General features: G+C 35.0%; 1 protein-coding gene across 1 annotated transcript in view; it reads right to left on the minus strand.

Annotated features, from left to right (window-relative positions):
* Nucleotides 1-15,074, minus strand: part of LOC132200742 (uncharacterized) — a 52,063-nt gene that overhangs the window by 20,927 nt on the left and 16,062 nt on the right. The window lies entirely within an intron of this gene.

The raw sequence follows: 15,074 nt of genomic DNA on the forward strand, positions 1-15,074 counted from the left end.
AGGAATAATCGACAGTCTCGTAATATGTTTTAAAATCGGACTTTGACTTTGTTGAAAATAAAGTTTTTAATTAGTTTTTGAAAAAATTGACACTTGACGAGATGATCATGGAAGTAAAAAACTTGTATTTTTTCCTCGTTGTAGAAAACCTTTTTTTATAAATAAAAATTTTAACAGCAAGGAAAAATTCAGAGTTCCTAACTTCCAGTTCTTAATTAAGAAAAAAATAAGTCTAACAATGATAATTTTATAATATAATATGGAAATTGGATAAACTTTAACCTCTTCTGCCTCATTGCAGGGGGTGGAATATCTCGCAGTTAAATCAACTGGAGCATTTGAATCAAATAATTGAAGTGCACAGAGTCAAGTGCAAGCATCTGGTGCACAAAACCGAAGTGCTCCATGAGAGCTCAAGGCCGCAATTATGCAAGAAGCGCCACGGGGAGCCTCTTGAAGGATTGCTCTGAGCACCAGCAGCTGCGTTTCGTCTTTCCGAGAAATTGATCGCGGAGTTGCATTTATTTATTCATCTAAAGTTTAATATGACAGACGACGAGTTTCATCATCTATTCACTCTCTCCTCCAGAGAATAATCATCATCCCTCTGATAGTACATACAACTATAATGAGCGGGTCTTGCCTTTTTTTCTCGAGGGACAAAAGGATGGAAAATTTAATATCGGAGTGAAATACGAGATGCACCTAACGACTTTCACGTCCTTGGGTAAAAAGAAATCAATATTTAATTATACAAGTAGTGCAATATTTCGCGTTTCTCCCTCGTCTGACCTGATTTTATCTGCACCGCAAAGCTCGTGTGCAAGCAGGAAATTTAATAAATCCTATCAGGAGCAACCCCTATTAGAGAGGCGCCTTTCTTTTTTCTTCCAAAGGGGCTTTTGTTGTCGCTGAGCCGCCGGTTTTTCTATTGTCCGTATGTGTGGCCGGGATCTCGGCCGATTTGGACACTTAATTGGAAGGAAACGAACGCAGACCTACCGATCTATTCCACTTTTGTTGTGTATGTGAGGAGACTTTGTCGTCCAAAGGGAGGAAATACATGGGTATAATATGAGGAAAGGTCAAATAAAAAATATATTATAGATGATATGAGATTTTCTCCGCCGACGTGGAGCTTCAGATCTTCAATTACAAAGAAGATGCTATTGAACTGGATGGGCTTTTTTAAAGAAGTAGAGAATGATGAAATATGAACTTTGATAAGATTTTCGTCTTCACTATTATGAATAGTCGTTAAAAAAAGTTTGAAGCACTTAGAAACTCTTAGTTGCTTAAGTATTTTAATAATTTTTTATATAACCGTGGCAAAAAATATTAAATTTGATCTTAACAGGGGTGGGCAAACATCTTTCCTTAACCCTTTTTCTGCTTCTTTTTTGTGAGCGCGATATTTGATAACTTCAAAAACTTACGAAATAGGCGAATTTAAGTTATTTTAGGATGCTTTGAAAATTACTAATCTTCTGAATTTTCTATAAAATCATTATTTTTACAATTTTGCTAAAGTAACTTTTTTTGCAAATTGCATTTAATAATAAAATAAGCTTATGGCTTTATTTACATTGGAACAAAGTATAAGAAAATGATTTTGTTTCATACATCATATCGTAGTGATGACGTATAATAAGAAAAAAGATCAATAATAATAATACAATAAATTAATGTTTTTTATGTTCTATGGTTTTAATTTCCTAATTTAAAATAATAAAAAAAGACAACAAAACCAAATTTTTGTCTGCAAGAAGAAGATTTAGCATTTTGATATAAAAGTTATAAATTTAGTTTCCCACTTTATTATTTCTCATTTAATGATGACAATTGACAAGATTCAATTTCTTTTGCTACTCGCCAAGCTCCGAAATCCTGATGTTGAGACCGAAAAGTTGAACATAATAAAGAAGGAACAATTCAATTTGCGATCCGTGCTCTCTACGGCGCAAACATTCGCATTAAAGACGACTATCAAGATTTGCTCTCACTAACAAGTTTGTCTGCAGACAATTCTCGTAAATTTAGCACGCAAACTCTCTCTCACTCGCAGTCATCGCTCTTTCAAGACGGAGGCGAATCTAATCAGCAAATGTTTCTCCAATCAACACAAAGAGCACTTCGATCTCTTTTTGCCCCTAACTTAGCAAAAGCGCGAGAAATATTTGCGGTTCAAATCAAATCGAGAGAGGATTTAACGAGATTGGATGTGAAAAGGGAGGCGTGCGTTGTCAGAAAAGGGCGATACAATAAATTAGACGGACAAATCTCCTTAAACTTTAATCTGGAGTAAGGGTCGATTTGCACGGAAGCAGCTGTGCCGAAAGAAAAGAGGAGCCTTAACGTGAAAAGTTATTTTCCTCTCCACGATTTTTTTTTCTTTTCCTTCTTCTCAGAGAGCTGCAAATCGCGATGTTTGCGATAACGACGGCGAATGGCACATCCGAGTGATTTTATTCACCGAGTGGAAAATATATTCTCGAAAGAGGACAGGTGGAGTTTTTATCCATCTCTGCTCTCTCGTAATGATCATTTCGGTGGCGGAGACGGGTGCGCAATTTATATTGGAATGGAAATTTATTAATATTTTTTTCCACTCGGGCGCAGCCAGGTTGAAGAGCGGAATAAATTATTATGCGCGATAGAGGACGAGCGAGTGGTCTCTTTATTTCCTCGGCTGCTTTTGTGTCACGTGCACGTCGGTCTCGAGCACCCTCGACTACATCTCTGTGGTGCCCGCGAAACACGTTCGCCATAAATATATGTATTTCAATGACGACCCATCCTGCTTGCATTAAAAATTGCCGTGCAACCACGTTTTGGTCCTCAAGCCTCTAGTGGCTGCATCGTTAGAATTTCAACATGGAATAAAGATAAATAGAAATTGTGAAAAGAAATCATATTTCTGAATACAAATTCAAAAGATTTCAATTTATTCAAAATACACCAGATTACAAAACTGCCTCTGCAGTAATTTAAATATTACTGAACAAAAAATAAAAATAGAGGGTTAAAAATTTAATTAAACCAATTTTGTAATACCAACTGTGGAATTGTGTTTAAAAGGGTTCACTTTCCCTCATTAAAAGTTTTGCTTGGTTTTATTTCAAAATGGAAATATTTTCCAATATGTAAAAAGATTTTTAAAAGTTTGGAATATTTTTTATTGCTGCAACTTGTAAGGCCGGTGGATATTAAATTTTTGTGTGCTCAACGGGAATTATTGATGTAGGATAAAAATTCCTCTATTCTATTGCTGAATAGCCATGAATGCAGAATGGACTCGAATTGCTGCACTCTGGTGCAAGAAGAAAAATGTGCACAAGCAGCGAGACAGAGCGAGCGATCGAGATGGAATTAAATGGTGCCTGGTGGAAATGTGGAGAGAGCAATAAAAATAAAACCCGAGAGATGCACTTGTTCTGCTTCAAAGGATTGCAAAATCGATCACCAAAACCTGTCAGAGTACGAAGGGCTAGAGTTGTTATCATATTCCTAATTAAAGTAAAAAAAAAAATATTATCAATGGACTAGTGAAAGCCAATAAAAATTTCTTAACAGTTATTTTCTTTTTTTGCTCGAAAATACAATTTCTTTGTATTTGAATGAAAAATAAGTAAATAAAAATATTTCATTCTGTCAATTGATGTTTGCAAAGTAAATTTTAAAATTTAAATCAGATTAAAAGTGTTTACTTTTAATTTTTATACTTAATTTTAACTTTTTCAATTTTTATATTTTAAAAAGTAATTAATTTCAAAGAATAATTACCTTGAAAAATTTGTTTAAATTGTTAATTTTAATTTTATAATCATTAAAATATTAAAAAATTAGTAAATAGCCCCAATTACGTTTTATTCGTTATGATTGTAATGTAATTTTTGTAAAATAACTTTGCTTCTAGAGATAATTTTGTTCAAAACATGGAAATGAAAACATTCATCCAAAATAAAAAGTGGAATTTTGAGAGATTACTTTAACGTAAACGTCATTTGCAGCAGAAAATGAAATTTATAAATGTCAACCGTCGTTACATTATTTCCTCTGCCGAATCCGCGAATAACCATGTTGACGACCAGCAAAAGTTGCCTGCCGGTGACAATATTTTCGCAATTTGAAAGTGTCACCGGCCTGCCAATTAACTTTCAAGCGTCGATGAGCAATAAGCCAGCGATCGGTAAAAATAACAAGCCATTTTGAAACGGCGAAATTGGCGTGTCGGAAACATCTGCGCCAAACTTTGACGTGTGTGGAACACTTTTTGTACGAATTCCGCTCCGTCGCAATCTGTCACCGACAAATGACGTCGCCTTTGTGCGGTTTGTCTTTTCCTTTTGTTCGACGCTAATTATCCATCACGTCTTTGTAATTATTGCTCGCTCATTAATTAGGCCGCCCCTTTCCCAATTTTGGAGCAAAGCAACTTTTCTCACTGGAGTGCGCACAGCAAATGGGCCTCATTAGAAAAAGTTTAAATCGTTATTTTCGCCAAAGCTCTATGTACCAATTTTCTGCTTCACATGGAAAACTTTTTTGATCAAAATTATGTTTTTCCTTTCCACAGGATCTTTAAAGTTGAGCTCTTCAAATAGCAAAAATGACTAAAACTGGTGGCAACCTAGCGGCCATTACAGAGAAAACTACAGCAACAATAACAGCCAAAGCTTTGAAGGAGAAAGACAATTAAAAGAAATAAAATAATGCCTCATTTAAATGTCTTTTACAAAAAAAATTTTATAAAGACAAAAAATTTCACCCTCCAGTTTTCCTCAAAAACTCATTTTATAGGAACAGGAAATTCTAGAAAAATTCATTTAATAGAAAGAGGAAATTCTAGAAAATTCATTCCAGTTGAAAAAACACCTTTTCCGCCAAAAGTCGTTATGCATAAAAATAATTAATTAGAAGCTTTGAAAATAGTATTTTCGGGAAATAATGAAAAATACCTTTTTTCCTCATTTCCTACAGGAAAGAGGTGGAAATGAATTCTGCTCTCTCGGCTTCTTGTGCTAGAAATGAGTTCGGAAAGTTCTCGAATCGTCGGCTGATTGAAAACAAAACCTGTCGACAAGATAATTCTCGGGGGGAAAATGGTTTTAGGAAAAAGAACGCGTGTCGTGTGTTTTTTCGCTCTTTCCCTCGCCGACGTACCCGTGGTGACTTCTAAATAAGGCCGCGCTGTCACAACCGAATTCCGTATTTTCAGCACGTTTGGATTTTGCCATCGTAAATTGCACCGCTGAAATTTATTTCCTCCAATGTCAATTTTTCACTGCTGCGCGAGATGCGTGCGCAATATTAAAAAATTCTTCCAGTTTTTGCACGATTATGTTGGGGCTCGAGAGAAGTGAATTTATATTTTCCGCAGAACATAAATTTAAACGCAAATCGGAGAATTATTCGCGTGGATGTATATCCAGCTGACGGATGAGATTAAAAGCAATTTTCTGCGCCCATACTTCTTCAAAGCATTTAAACTCCAGCGGCGTAATAAAGTTCTCCCCCGGCGGATAATTTTTGTGATAAATTGACTCGTCCGTTTCAACCTGTCAAGAAAGTTGCGTTCGCCGCTTAATTCATCTCTTGAAAATTTTAATGCCTAAATTATAATTTACTCGCTCCAGGAGAAAATTGAAGCTATAAAAATACATATCTTTAAAATTACCTTTTTGAGGTCATTAGCACTTAAAATAACTCTTTTGATATTTTCAACTCTAAAATCAACATGAATTTGAAATAGGAAATTGTTTCAAAAATTTTTACTTTATAAAATATAAATTAAAATGTCCTATTTTCCTCTTTTTGCATAAAATAATTTATTTTCCCTTCTAAACTTGTATATTTTTCAATGTGAACGTCTGGAAAAAATAATTTCTTTCCATTCACTTCAGAATATAAATTTCTAATTTGCATTTTGTGCAGCTGCTGAAGTCTCACAATCTCATTTTATTTTCAATTTGAAGTGAGTGATCTTGATTGTTCCAGATTCATAAATAATTGCCTCGCCCTAGATTTTATTGATTGTTGGAAGTTTCTATAACACACAATTGAAGGTCTTCGTATGACGTGCAAGCGCGGCAATTATTATTGGGTATCAAATTTATCGCCGTTGTTATCCGCCAAACTCTAGAGGCACACATTAGTACGGACTCGGTTTTCCTCCTTTTATCGGGAAAAGTGATACCCGCGCATTGATTATGCATCAATCAAACTGTATTTATCGTTGGATGGATGGCTGACCTTTGGCGACGAGCAACGCGGGTGGCATAATAAAGCTCGGTTCACCACAGTTCCCAAAGCGATATTCAAATGTGGCAGCTTTTGGCATCATTTGCATTTTAAATGAAACATCAATCTGCTCTTATCGTCGACCACTGAAACTAAAATAATGCGGCCAACAAACTGTCTATTTTCTCCTATGTGAAAGGACATTTTGTGAAGATTGATGAAATATTTGGACGATTCTGAATTTGTACAGTCGAAATAATTCTTATCAAAAAATGATGAAAAAACATCACTAATAATTCATCGGCAGTTATATCAAGCAAACAAACATAATATCAAATAAATCGACTATAAAACATGTTTAAATAAAAATACATTAAATAAATATTTTCTTTTTAGCTAAAATTTTAAGTTTTTTCCGTTTTTTCAATTACAAAACTCAGTAAGAAAAATAATTTATTACTTATTGGTATCAGGGCAAGTCCTATATTAAGAATAATTAATTTTATTAATAAATTGGTTTTATTAATTCCAGGTGCTCTCTTCTTCAATGATATTTTAAATAAATGTACTCTATTGTTGCATCCTAAATTGGAAAATGTTAAGAAAATTAAGAGCTAGAAAATGGAACGTAAAAAAATTCTAAAAATATAAAAAAATTTTGGCAAGCGTAATGTTTTTTATGACAAGTCTCGTATTTGTCTGTATAATTAATTATGAAACTTTGGTGTACCGAGGGGCCTAAAACCATGAGCAAATCATGTTGAAACTTCCTCACCGAAGCGTTAAACAAAAGCCTTCATTAGACCTGCGTGTGCAATTCCACGGGGAGCGGTTCTCGGAAAGGAATGCGGTGGTTTTGTGGTCAGAAATTCCACTTCGATTTTGATTAGGCAAAGTGCGTCTGAATAATCCCAAAATTCTCCACCTGCCCTCGGCGCTACAATTGCGGGTTTGAAGCAAAACCGGCGTCCGACGCACAATTGGCGCGTTGGAGCGCAAAATCGCGCGGCGATAAATTCTGAACCAGTCATTTCCGCAACATTTAATCCTCTCCGTGTAACAACAAAGAAGAAACTTTGTGGGGAAAAAGTCTGATGGAGCTGGCGAGTTTCTTCGAGGGACAATTTGAGACTCAGGATTCGCAACATTAACTCGAGTGGCGCACGAGAAAGCAATTAATGACCCTTCGTGTATCGAGGCAATCTTGTCGCGCGTAATTATACTTCATGATGATGAGTTTCCTGTTTTTGTGTAATTTAATCCAGTCATCTCTCATCCTCTCAAGACTGCACAATCAAGACTTGAGAAGGGAGACTCCAACCTTCAGTTGAAAGACATTAAATTTTTTTGATGATTCCGTTATTACAAATTCTAGTGGAAATTTTGAAAGTAATAGAAACTTTGATAACTATAATTGAGAGATTTGAGAGAATGATATTCTTTTTCAGAACAATATTAATTATACTAAGGAGCAGGCTCCGTTTTATAAATATGTGTATCGCAAATCACAATATATTGGTAATTTTTTGTAATTATGTTCAAAATTTATTAAATTAATATAAAAATTTTATTAAAAACATAAAAACAATGCAAATAAAATAAAATAAAAATATAACTTTATTAAATAATAGAAGCTTTGAAATCAGCAATTTAATTTTAATAAATAGAATTAAAATTTTTGCATGTTTAGGTTTATAGAATTTTAAATTATAATCATTACTTTTCATAAATAAAATAAAGAAAATTATTATTGCAATAAACTCTAAAATTGAAACTTTTATTTATATATAATCAATAGTAAACAAGAATTTTAGAAAAAATATGACTCTGATGAAATATCCCAGGAAAATTATTATGTTTCAGGCTCAATAACTGTACTGTATTCAATCATACAGAAAATTTTAAATGTCAGATCAGTTCATAATATAACATTTCCCTTTCACAATCAAAGCAACACAAAATAATTCAATCAGTCCAGTCAAATTACACATAACAATGTTAAATTATTATAAAAAATAATAATCCAAATCAATTTCAAAATGATACAATCTAGAATGACAATCATTTAAAACGGTATTTTCCCAGAATGTCCGAGTTCAATTTTGCTTTTCACAATTTCAATTCTGAGGGAGGATCGCTCGCTTTTAACAAGCTGTCAGCGGCACACTGAGCTCTGCTGCATCAAGAGAGACATCAAGCTGCCTGTTTTAATCAACTGTAATATTTAATTAAGAGTTCGCACGGCATTCCAGCTCTTGGCAAGAATTCCCGATTGAAGCTTTCATCGTTTACTCTAAGGGTGCGTCCAGGAAAGATTTGAGGGTAAATGTTAAAAATTTTTCTTGAAAACATGCCATTCCAATTTTCAAGTATGTTGTTGGGGTGGTCAAGAGGCCTCGCTCACCAAATTTTCAAGTCAAAATAAGGGGTGCTTTTCCGGGAAATCAGATTTTTCCAAAAACAAAAAATATGGAATATCTTTGCTCCTATTGAGAAATTATTAATGATCTTTTCACTTCCAAACGTAACTTTTTACGCCCGACAACTTTTCTGTTGACAACTTTTGCGTAGGTCAAAGGTCAAGGTCACTAAATTGCAAATTTCACTTTCTGACGCAATTTTCGCAAAGAAGCACCCCTCAGAAATTTTTCGCAGTATAAGAAAACATGTAGCCCCAAGTGTGTAGAACAACATCCTTGATTTCCAGAATGGCATTATTTTTAGTTTTTTAATTAATTTTAAATGAATATTAAAAAACAGTGAAAAATCGCTTTTCCGCAATAGAAAGTAATTTTCAAACAGCGATAACTCATTTTCTGTTAGAGATACGCAAAAATGTTATAGAACAAAAAGGATTTGTTTTGACTTTTTGCATCCAGCCATGTATAGTTTATACAGGTCAGGTCACTTGGGGTCATTGACCTCGGTGACCTGCGACCTCAAAAAATAATTTGTGGGAAATGAGCTTATTAAAACCATTCCATAAAACAGTTCTTCCTAACTATGTGCCAAATATTCAGTAAACTGCTCTTAAAGGTCACAGGTCACCGAGGTCAATGATCCCAAGTGACCTGACCTGTATAAACTATACATGGCTGGATGCAAAAAGTCAAAACAAATCCTTTTTGTTCTATAACATTTTTGCGTATCTCTAACAGAAAATGAGTTATCGCTGTTTGAAAATTACTTTCTATTGCGGAAAAGCGATTTTTCACTGTTTTTTAATATTCATTTAAAATTAATTAAAAAACTAAAAATAATGCCATTCTGGAAATCAAGGATGTTGTTCTACACACTTGGGGCTACATGTTTTCCTATACTGCGAAAAATTTCTGAGGGGCGCTTCTTTGCGAAAATTGCGTCAGAAAGTGAAATTTGCAATTTAGTGACCTTGACCTTTGACCTACGCAAAAGTTGTCAACAGAAAAGTTGTCGGGCGTAAAAAGTTACGTTTGGAAGTGAAAAGATCATTAATAATTTCTCAATAGGAGCAAAGATATTCCATATTTTTTGTTTTTGGAAAAATCTGATTTCCCGGAAAAGCACCCCTTATTTTGACTTGAAAATTTGGTGAGCGAGGCCTCTTGACCACCCCAACAACATACTTGAAAATTGGAATGGCATGTTTTCAAGAAAAATTTTTAACATTTACCCTCAAATCTTTCCTGGACGCACCCCTAATGCATTTTTTAATTGACAAACTTCCTATCCTTCTGCGACGATCACATACATTTTAGAGAATTCCAAACTTTACTCTAAAATTGGAAAAGTTTGTGAACTTTTTTGTTCTGTTAATTCTGCTATGAAAGAGATTGGAAAAATTCTCAACGCTGTTAGAAAAATTTCCACAACAAAAAAATAAATCATAAATTCGAAGGTAGATAAGTTGCTCGGCAAGACCTCTCGAACAAAGTTTCCCGCCAAGTTCAAGCGCCTCTTCACTCTGCGGATGAAAAATTCAATTCCTCTCTTCGGTTGTTTGTTAAAAAGCGCTGCTTAAAACTTTTCACTTGCCAGCTCGGCTCAAGCACTCTCAAGGGCATTTGTGTATTTCTCGAGTTGGCAAAAAGTTGCGTTCCAAAATTTGCGATTGCAAAAAAGTCGCAAGCCGCTGCTTGATCGCCTTCCGCCGAGAGATGCTTTTTGCACGTGATTTTTTGTGTGTCGAGGGCCATTAGATTGGCCGATGTAATTATTCAACACGCAGGCAGCTGTTTCGTCGTGTTGGAAATTTTTTCCTCCGAGCTCTCAAATCTGCCGCTTATCGGATTTCGCTTTGCAACAAAAACGATGCAATCAATTTTCGCTGCCTAAAAAGTATTCATGCCAATTTCAATTTCAAAATAATGACAAAAAATATGGCAAACATTTTTTTTTTCTTTTTTAATTTGCTCAAAGTTTTATTCTGCCAGTTAAGAAATTATGTCCGGAGTGAAGTATTAACAAATTTAGTCAATTTTTACTTTTAATTATCAGCGTTTTTTAAATTATGGGATGTTTGTAGAATATTGTTGCTGTAATATCAAATTTAAAGCGGCAGTATCTAACAAAATATAATATTTAGTGATATTTAGAAGAAAATTCATTGCATTAAAGATATTATTCAATAAATGATATCAATATTAAAGTAAAAATAGCTTAGCCAATATTCTTTGAAAATCAGTTCCCTTAAATATTTAAGTAATCTGAAATTCAGTCAAATTAAAAATTTTATTTAAATTTTACTGAATTAGAAATATTCTAATTTTTTTTTTTTTTTTAACAAAAATTAGACTTTTCCCGACAGTTTCTAGTACAAATTGCAGCTTTGACCTTTGGGACATTTGAATTCGAAAAAAAAAAAATTTCTCTCTCTTTTGATATTCTTTAAGTAATCATAATAAAACGCTGCGTCATTCATCAATAAACGATGTCATTTATACATAAAAAATTTGGTTAAACGTCGCCCACTCCGAGTCCACTCCCTAAAAGAATCTTTTGAGACACAACTGGATTATTTCAAATATTGCTCGAATATTAGATCACCGGTTTACGCAAAGCAAGTCAAATTTGCTTTTCTCCTTTGCGTGCCCAAACTTCCAGCGTTGCAAAGCGGAATGGCAAACAAATAAATGATCAAGCGAGCGCGGCTAATTCCGCGGTTTCGCCACTCTCTGTTTGTCAGTAGCACCAGCGAACCGTGAAGCGAATCCGGCGCCCAAATGGAAATGAAGGGGCCAATAAAGGCGGCTGGCCAACTCACGCCGAATATAAAAGCCGAGCTCATAAAAAATTGAGCATTCCAATGCAGCAGTGGTGCGATCTCAGTGGCCATGAAAGTTTCATGAGTCACGCACACACCAGGGCGCGCGTGTGAGGATTGTGCACCAGGGGCAGTGTTGCACGCCCCGCGCCTTTGTAAATAAACGGCTGCGTTTGGCAGGGGCTTATATTATATTCTACTGTGAGTTTTCACGCAGGCAAAGGCGTGACAGCCGGGCGCATTTTCCGATAATCCCCTGACAGCCCCGAGCGACATTTTTTCCATACCAAAATTCACCTTTGTGCGTGTTTGGCAATTTTGGTGTCTTTGGAATTTCTCTCTGAACTACACAGCATTCCAAAATGATGCAAAATTGGAATTTGAGGAATTTTATCAGCAGTTTTTTCCTCTTTCATGGAAATTTGTTTGATATTTAAAAATTTCACCTGATAGTCTTTTTCAATGGTGTTTTTTTTTTGTGTGTGCTTCCAATTTTAGGCAACTTTGATGCATTTAAAAAATTTCATGGTTAATTTAAGGCTCAAGCTAATTCATAAAAGTATTTTACAGCTTAATCTACGGTGTCTAATAAAGTTTTTAAAATTTAATCAATTTCCAATTAATTTGGTAGCTTTTTGAGAAAATTTCTAATTTTGATTCTATTTTCGTAAGGCAGGTTTAATTTTCAAAAAATCTGTTTTACATATGAATCAAAATTAACCTATCACTCCTCAAAACAAAATTTCTTGGATGATAAAAAAATCCCAGATAGTTCTTAAATATAAACTAGCAAAAAAATACCACACTGCCCTTCTTTCAGATGTGTGTGCATTTCCATATTATGACATTGACCGAATTTTTTCCTTTCTTGCTGGCCGGCTGGTCAACCTTGATAAGCCCACGTGTCAGGCTAGGGCGAAAGGTCTCATCGCAATATTTGCTGCAAAGAGCTTTCGGCGATAAAAACAAAGAGCTGCAATGATCCCGCTTAGGGCGAAACAAGCAAGCGGACATCGAATTGCAAAGTGGTCCAGCCGCTCTTTCCGCCCGAGGCTTTGCAGTTTGGACACGCAATTAAGTTAAACTCTGTCGTCCCTCGGTGACAGCGCGCACACCATAATTAACAATATGAAATTCCCAGCGTGTGGCAACGGCACCGCGTTAACTAGAGCTGAACACAATCGATGGCAAATGCAAATTCATTGGCCAGACAAATAAAATTTAACTGAACCACGTTCCACGTGTTTTAAACAAAATGTTACACGTATGAAAACAAGATAAATGATGTAAAATTCACTAATATAAATTTTAAAAAAAAATTACTTACTAATTAATTTGCTTATTCTCAGTTTAATAAATACATTTCAAATCCAACTATGATCACAGCTTACCTAGCATGATCTTAATTTTGCCGATGATTAAAACAAATTTGTTTTAACTTTAGACTAATTGCTAGCAAATTTAATTTCCTATATAATCAATTTAGGCAACCGGCACGACCAAATTGCTAAGCGGCGCAGTATAACCAATGCCCCTGCAGAACAAGGAAAAAAACGTAAATAACTTGGAGATATCAACAAGCAAAAGCATTCGGTTGTTAAAGATAAATTCGCAAGAGGACCGGTGCGTTTTTTTTTTATCGAGAGAAGAAAGCGCAGCATTAATGTGACAGTATTGCTTATTTATTGTCAAGGACGCCCGGCGGGCTTATTTATGGCAAACTTCCTCACAGAGGAAAATCTGGGGCTCATTTAATAGCTTTTCTTTCCGCCCCGGCTAAATCACGGCCGAAATAACAAACTCGAGCCAATTTGGATCCGCCGCACGAATAATCCATCTCGGCAGCGTCGCCACCCGAGCAGCCTTTCTTTATTAATATTTTTTTCCTCCGCAGATTAAATTTCCGCAGTCAATTGAGACCGAAGAGCTGCTGTTTTTACGCAATATCGATCTCTCTTTCTCTCTTTTTTTTCTCTGTTTGCAATGCAGCCGTCAAACAAAGGGTGAGATTTTCCCCGCATTGTCTGCGTTTTCATCTGATTGAAAGGGTTGCGAGCTTTTCTCTAGCTGCGTGCGCGCAGTCATGAATAATGTAGTAAACGGTTCACATCTATCGCCGCTGGAACCAAGCAAGGCCCTTTGTCAGTGTCCCGGGATCGAAGCAACGACTCGCGGCTTTTCCTTTGAGACTTCTATCGCAATTTGCTCATCCAATTTTGCCAGATTTCAAATCTAACCCAACACAGATTTTTTTTATTGCTTCGACCACAAACCACTTTTGAATTCACCATTTTTTAATTAATTTTTATTGATATCAAGGCAAAGGGCAAAGTTTTATTCCTTTCCCAAAATATCTCATAAAATTTATAATATAAATTAAAATTTTATTTTCATTACCTCATTGAAAAATTTGCGTGGACATTAATTATTACATGTTAAATCAGCGCAATTTTAAATGAAAGACTAAAATAATCTAAAATCTAAAAAAAAAAATGCAAAAATCAATCCTGTTGAATCTGATCATTTTTAATAATTATTATTTTTAGATTAAAATATTCCAATATCTAGAAAACTGATGACTAAATATTCAACAAATTTTGGCTGAAAAGTCCCAGATAAATTTTTATTCCATGATATTTAATGGCGTATTTTTTTTCTTTTTAACACACCTGTCGTCACTTGATTCTCCCCATCAGCATAAGTCGGATTACGGATGTGTATGGTGCACCGCTTTTATTCTTTCTCTTGCATCACTTTTTCCACGCGTCGACAGAAAGAGTGCCCTCTTTTTCTTAAGCTCCAAAAACTGCTCCACTCATATTCTTTTACAAAATGGAAAGCTCACTTCAAAAGATTATATATTTTGCTGCAAAAGCAGCAACAACTGAAAAGACGCTCGCAGTTTTCCGCTTCCCTTTCTTTCCGTGAATATGCAAGTGCCTGCTTTTCATCCACCCAATTTTTATTATGCTCGCTTAATGCTTCCTTGGTAGACAAAATGAGAAAAATTTTATCTCTGGCTTTTATCTCAGCCAAAGTCAGGCGGAAACTCGCCTCCAGCCGCTAATAACAAAATTTAATTAAACTGCTCGCAGCTCAGCAAATAATCATCATAACACACTCGCGGCGCTAACTATATTAATGTCCTGCGCGTATTGTAGAACGGAGGGTAAATAAAGCTGCTTATTGTTGGGAGCCTCCGGGAGCACGAAATGATTGGATTAGATGACGTGCTGGCTTTTCCATCTCATCACGTGCCCAGAGGCCGAGAACCGAAATTTGCACGCGCATGATTAATATGCGCAATGCTTTGGGGCTGCTTTAATATTTAAGAGGATTTAATGCTATTTAAAATCTACATTATGTAGAATATGTGTATTTGTATTGGACTTTTCCGTGTTTTTTTTCTTTTCTTGTTAATCTAAAAGAATAACAAAATTAATTAGCAATCATTTTATAAATAAGAACAAAATAAATTTAAATGAAGTCTTTCTTATTCATCACTTGATGGAAGTGAACAAAATTTACGATAAATAATAAAATATTGAGAATTTTATTAATTGGAAAATTTAGGAATTTATTACGCTTACGT

This window comes from Neocloeon triangulifer, unplaced genomic scaffold, assembly GCF_031216515.1.
Source record: "Neocloeon triangulifer isolate White Clay Creek 2 clone unplaced genomic scaffold, ASM3121651v1 ptg000014l, whole genome shotgun sequence".
Taxonomy (NCBI): Eukaryota; Metazoa; Arthropoda; class Insecta; order Ephemeroptera; family Baetidae; genus Neocloeon; species Neocloeon triangulifer.